Source organism: Meles meles, chromosome 2 (genome assembly GCF_922984935.1).
Source record: "Meles meles chromosome 2, mMelMel3.1 paternal haplotype, whole genome shotgun sequence".
NCBI lineage: Eukaryota > Metazoa > Chordata > Mammalia > Carnivora > Mustelidae > Meles > Meles meles.
In genome coordinates, this window is record NC_060067.1 from 8,485,426 (window position 1) to 8,491,899 (window position 6,474).

The following is a 6,474-nucleotide window of genomic DNA, read 5'->3' on the forward strand; positions in this document are numbered from 1 at the left end:
GAGAAAGTAAAGACTAGGAATGTTATGCAAATCGAGCTAGTTCAGTTTAAAAAGAACCATGGGGCCGGAAGCGTGTTCTTCCCGTAGGTTTTTCTTAAAATATGAAAAAGAACAAGAGTGACAACTTACGCATATAACAGGAGTCAAAATCAGCATCGGAGATTAAGGTCAGGGACAAGGAGAGAGGGAAGACCATATGAACATACTTGGAAAAGATGACCATTGGCAAGCCAAGGAGAGAGGCTTCAGAAGAAAGCCTGAGGACACCTTGATCTGGGGCTTCTAGTGTCCTGAGTTATGAGAAGAACAAATTTCTGTGGTTCAAGCCACTCAGTCTGCGCTACTTGGTTATGGCAGCCGGTGCAGGTGCAAAGTAACACTCAACCTAAGCTTGGTGGCATTGGCCGTAGGTGACAGGCGGGCACTGAGGAATCTCAAGTGGAAGAAGGACCTTTTAAGATCTGCTCTTCAGAGGTCACGTGGGTGGCTCAGTTGGTTAAGAGACTACCTTCAGCTCAGTCCCCGAGTCCCAGGATTGAGTCTCACATCTGGCTCCCTACTCAGTGGGGAGCCTGCTTCTCGCTCTGAAACTTCCCCCTCTCAGGCTTTCTCTCTCTCTCTCCCAAATGAATAAGTAAAATCTATAAGAGAAAAAAAAACAACAACAATCTGCTCTTTAAAAAAAACGACTATGCGATGCATTAGATTGTTGGGAAGGCATAGTTGGGGGGTCTGGGAGACTAGTTAGGAAGTTACGACAATGGTGTAGTGAAAGCTGATGAGATCACAAGCAGGGGAGCGGTAGATGGAGAAGCAGACAACCCGTTGAGCAGGGAGCCCAAAGCGGGCTTGATCCCAGGACCCTGAGATCATGACTTGAGCAGAAGGTAGATGCTTAACCAACTGAGCCACCCAGGTGGCCCTAAGTGAATTGTTTATAAAGTAAAGTGGAAAAACACAGGAGCGGTGGGATCCCCATGTGGCCTCTGGGGAGAGCTAACCAAATTACAGGGGCAATGTGTTAACACCAATGGCAGGGAGAAACTCCAGGAGATAGGCATCATTCCAGATTAAGATCAAAGCATTTGATGACCCAGTGAGGGAAGGCTCAGAGCTGGCAAGGGGTAACAATCAGGATGTTTGCGGCACCCGATGAATTACCATGTCACGGAGAAGAAATGCTCCTTACCCAGGAACACACAGAGGGTTTCTTTGAGGAGGGAAGGCTCGGCATTCCACAGACTAGGTGCAATCGGGGTGGAGCTGGCCGTGGTATCTGAGGGAGCAGTAAGGACAGGAAAGGGATGGAACAATCCTGGCATTATGCCCTTAACAGGATTTATAACCTTGGGCAAGTCAGTTGACTTCTCTTTCCTTTCACTAGCAAATCAGGGTAAACATGAGGTGATTGTTAGTACCACACTTTATTAGCTAGTTAATACTTAGAGGGCTCAGAAAAAGCCCCTGGAGGTGATTTATAAAAAGCTGAAGAATGCATAAAAAGGGAACCCGAAGAAATGTCAAGGAGGTGTGGAGGTGAAAGATGTTCTAGCAACAGGGAACAGCATCTGTAAGCCCCTGAGCCCAAACAGAAAATGCTGTTTTCAGAGAACTAAGAAGTGATTTGATACAACTAGAGCATAGAGCATCCAGACGAAGTGAGGAAACAGAAATTGCAAGCAGTTAAGCAATTTGTTCAAGGCCACATAGCAATAGGGTCTGATCTGTGAATTCAACGTGCCTGTACCAGGACTCGCATTTAAATTATTAATCCTAGGGGCGCCTGGGTGGCTCAGTCGGTTAAGTGTCTGACTGGACTTAAGCTCAGGTCATGGACTCAGAGTCCTGGGATTGAGCCCCACATCAATCCCTGAGTCAGGCTCCATGCTCAGTGGGGAATCTGCTTGAGGACTCTCTCTCTCTCTCCCTCTCTCTGCCCCTCCCCCTGCTCGGGCTCTTTCTCTCTCTCAAATAAGTAAATCTTTAAACTATTGATCCTATACAGCCTCTCTATAGCACTATACAAAAAGGAAACATTTGCCAAGGGTGATAAAGGCTTAATATTTCTCAATGTGTTTAGAAAGTCACACAGTGAATATTCACTTGAGCTTAAGTAGAAAAATCCAGGTGAGAATGTTAGAACAGGGTCATTAGGTATACAGAATCAGACCTCCAAACCAAGTAAGCTAAACTTAATTGAATAATTCAACCAACAGCCTACTAACCCTTGCTTTCACTCTAGTCCTCCAGAAAAGAAAGAAACCATCTCGAAACGGATTTTTTGACCAACACAAGATCTCAATGATTAGTTTTCTATTGTAAACTTACTTTTACCACTCACTAAATAGAAAACGAGCTCAAAAAAGCCACAGTAATTGCCTTTATTTTACAAACAAAACCAGATCCAGATCCAGATCCCTCCAGTTTTATAATGGACTAGCAGTTGGGTGGTTTTGTTACATATGATCCGGAGACGGTACAAGCTGGTCCGTCTGTGCCTCTTCCCCGGAGCACCAATCCACAGACGATCCCACACATTGGCTCTAAGCTCTTCTCTTCGTCTTCCATGTTCTCATGTTCTGCTACAACGTGGTAAGTTGAAGAATTATTTTTGTTTGTCCTGCATGTGATTTGCCGGGATTCCCAAATCTGATGCTTCCAGCGACACTTGTTGTAGTTGAAGGATTTCTGCCCAAGGGGGAAGGAAAAAAAGGAAATTTTGCTCAAAATTCCTCGTAGCTGAAATACCTGTGCTTTGATCTGCCTAAGATAACTTATGCCAATTTGATCACTTCCACATTTAGTAGGGATAATTTATTACATGAAAGGTATAGTCACGATTCATTCACATCTATAGCAGAACTTTTATTTAAATATCCATCTACTTCAGAAGAAAAACTTTCTCCTCAGGACCTTTGACATGTGGGGTACCTGTCTTTAATCTTTTCAATAATACATCCTCAGGAGCCAAGCAAATTAATTTTCCATCTTTCAATGCAACTCTGAAAGGAGACCATTTGGATTAGTAAAAATGAGAGTACTGCCTTTTAGAAAATGGTTTATTTAAAATTCTAGAGTGATTTAATGGTATTTATTGGTTTAAAAAACCACAAATACACATCAAAATAAATGTGTCTCAGGCATTATAGCAACCATAGGGATACAACATTCCACAGGGACTACCACAATTTTCTACCATTGACTATGAGTGATGTCAGTTAAGATGTGAGATAGAATCCTTTCAGCAATAACCAATCAGAAAGCACTTATGACTGTGCATGTAATATGTACATAATACGTGTAGCTCTATGCACCAGGTTCTGTCTTCGCTAATCTGGAAGTGGATCTCCCAAGTTGCCACCATAGAATATCCTGCATATATTGGTTAACAGTCTTTTTCGGCCTCTTTTTGTTTGCTTTTTTGTCCTGCTTTCAGAATCTCACTAAAATCTCACTTATGGCTGAGAAGGGAGAGGCTGTGTTGTCGAAATCACAAGGAACGTGTTCGGTATTGCTGTCTAGGTTCCCATTTAAATTAATTCTGAAGTCTCCATGGCTGGTCATAGACCACAGGACTCCACCTGCTTCTCCAGGGTCCAGAAGTTCCTTAAGTCCAGGCATGACCATCTCACCGTAGTTTGAACTCAGAGTGGATTCCAAGATTTAAAAATAATGTATTCAATATCCACTTCTGGTTTAAAAAAGAAACTCTTCAGAAATTATTAATAGCAGGTGACTTCTTTGATCTCAAAAACTTATAAAGCATTATGATAAGGATTATACTTAGTGGCGAAATGTTTAAGAGGTTTGTTGAGAGCAGAACAAGACTATCTGCTATCACTTCTCTTCAAGCTTGCCCTAAAGATTTTAACCAGTTGTAGTAAGCCTAGAAAAAAAAATTACAATAAAGGGGGAAAAAAAAAACCCTGCTATTAGAAGCAGATGACATAATGGCCTATGTGAAAGGTGAAAACTAATTAAAATTATTTTAAAGGTGCATCAATGATCCCTACCCTAAATGATTTATAAATTCAGTGCACTCACACCCAAACTCCCATACTGACAAGCTGATTGTAAGGTATAATTGAAAGAACTAAGAAGAGCTGAGACACTTCTGCGGAAGAACAGTCTGCTGGGGAGCTTGTCTTTCCACTTATCAAGAACGTTTATGGTGCTGTAGTAGTTAAGCCCGCACGGCACTGATGTAGATGTAAACATATTGAAGAAACGATGAGAAAAAGACAGAGTCTAGAAACAAACCCATTACATATATGTTATCTTGATTTATGGCAGAGACTGCAAGATGATGGACTTCCCTATAAATGGTGCTCGCACAATTTGTTACTTGTATGTGAGAAATAAAAAGTGAATTTCCCCCTCAATTGAGAAAAATCAATTCTGAGTTCTAAGGATAAAAGACAAACTATCCAATTTTTAGAAGGCAATACAATTTTTTTTTATTTTGAGAAGACTAGACATAAAAAAGTTAAAGTGTAAAAAATTTATTTTAAAAAAACACCACAGATACAACTTTTTGCCACATACATAAATGACAGTATACAAAACATGTTTTTACAAGCTTTTATGAAATAACAAATAGCAAAACAGAAAAAAATGGGCAAAAACAAACTTCACACAGGGTCAAATACAAAGGGCTCGTAATCGTGCAAGAAGATACTCCATCTCATTTGTAATAAGGGAAAGGCCTAGTAAAACTACTGTAAGATACCATTAGTCAACAATTTTGAAAGTCTGCTAAATACAAGTGTTGGCCAGTAGGGGGAGGAAGAAGAACATTCATAAATTGTTTGTAGGCGACAAAGTCAGTACAACCATTTGTAAAATTGCATTGTTGGATGAAGTTGAAGGTGTGTGTACAACCTTCTCAGCCCTGAATTTCCCATCTCTGCTGATGAGGCTGTGTCTTCACTTCCTGGGGCTTGGAGGGTACCTTTCACGTGGGAGAATTTATTCCATACTTTGAGGGGGACAGAGGAGAAGCTGAATGTCCTTAAATATGCTGCCTCCTAAGTAAGTTTTATGTAAAATAATCAGTGTGCCAAAGGGGCACACTTTGGGGCAGCCTGCCCTTGCCTCCTACAGTGTAGTGTCATCAAGATAACCTATAGAAGCATAAAATTAACTGTCTCATTCTGAAAATGCATTAATATGATAATGAAATGTGAGATCTCAGATGAGTATAATAATTTCATCAGCAACCCAACATTAAAATAACTGTCTGAGATTGTCTCGCAGTCGTATTACTACTATCATCCTTAATAAAAGAAGTGTAAACCATTGTAGTCAGTATCTCAAAGTAATTAATAGATTTTGTTCTGCCTTTACATAGACTTCTTTGACACTTGACAATCTGAGCTTTGCGCAGTGGCAGTATCGTAGCCAATGAGGTTTATCTGAGGCGCGATTATTGCTAATTGACACTTGACAATCTGCATGCATGTCCGGTTTAATTTTAGATATTTCACAGTTTTTATTTTGCTTAAAGCCAAAAAAAAAATCTCTTTGGATCTAGTTTCTTTTTTATGCAACACTCCAATGGATAAAAGGAAAAAATTTAAAAAGTTTGTAAGATCTCAGTAGGCACCTTTGATTTCAGACCTCGGTGGATTTAGCACAATAATGTTCTTTATGGACTGCAATCTGGAGATGAGTTTTTATGGCTTTACTTTCCCTGTGGAAGACTGAAAGGAAAAGATTATCAGAGGGGTATTTCCAAGTCAATAAGGAAGTAAAATTTATTTTTCTTGTTTGTTTATTTGGGAGGGATGGGGAGTACAGAATGTCATAAATTTGTTAACAGAGATATAAACTTTTTGCTTTATTATTTTTGGGGAGTGGAACTGTGCAACTTTGAAAGATCTATAAAAAACAAACAAACAAAAACCCCACATGACATCACTTGGATTAAACCTCAACTCAGTAAACCAAGACTTACCACCTTATCTAAATGCACTTTCAACTGCATTCCCAGAGTACTGTAATCTTTAACCAGTCCAAATGGAACCTCCAGGTCAATATGGAAGCTCCAGGTCAATACTAGGAAATTTACTGATAGATGTCTTCTAGGACTGCTTTGTCTAAACAGTGCATTCCTTGCTAATATCTTCCTTCCTTCCTTCCTTTCTTCCTTCCTCCCTCCTTCCCTTCCAACTTTCCTTCTCTTTTTTTAATGCTCTCTTTCTACCTTCAAGAACTTTTTTTGTTGGGGGGCACCTGGGTGGCTCAGTAAGTTGAGCTTTGGACTCTTATGTTGGCTCAGATCATGATCTCAGGATTGTGAGATGGAAGGCTCTCTTTCTTTTCCTTTTTCAAAAATAAATAAATAAATAAATAAATAAATAAGATCTTTTTCTTTTTTAAAGAACCTTTCTTGTTGTCATGGTCTCGGAGTCCTGGGATCGGGTCCCGCATCGGGCTCTCTGCTCTGCGGGGAGCCTGCTTCTCTCTCTCTCT

At 40.2% G+C, this 6,474-nt stretch overlaps 1 pseudogene; it reads left to right on the forward strand.

The window, feature by feature from the left end:
* Positions 1-5,374: 5,374 nt before the first annotated feature.
* LOC123937670 lies at positions 5,375-5,507 on the forward strand (annotated as a pseudogene).
* The last annotated feature ends 967 nt before the right edge of the window (positions 5,508-6,474 follow it).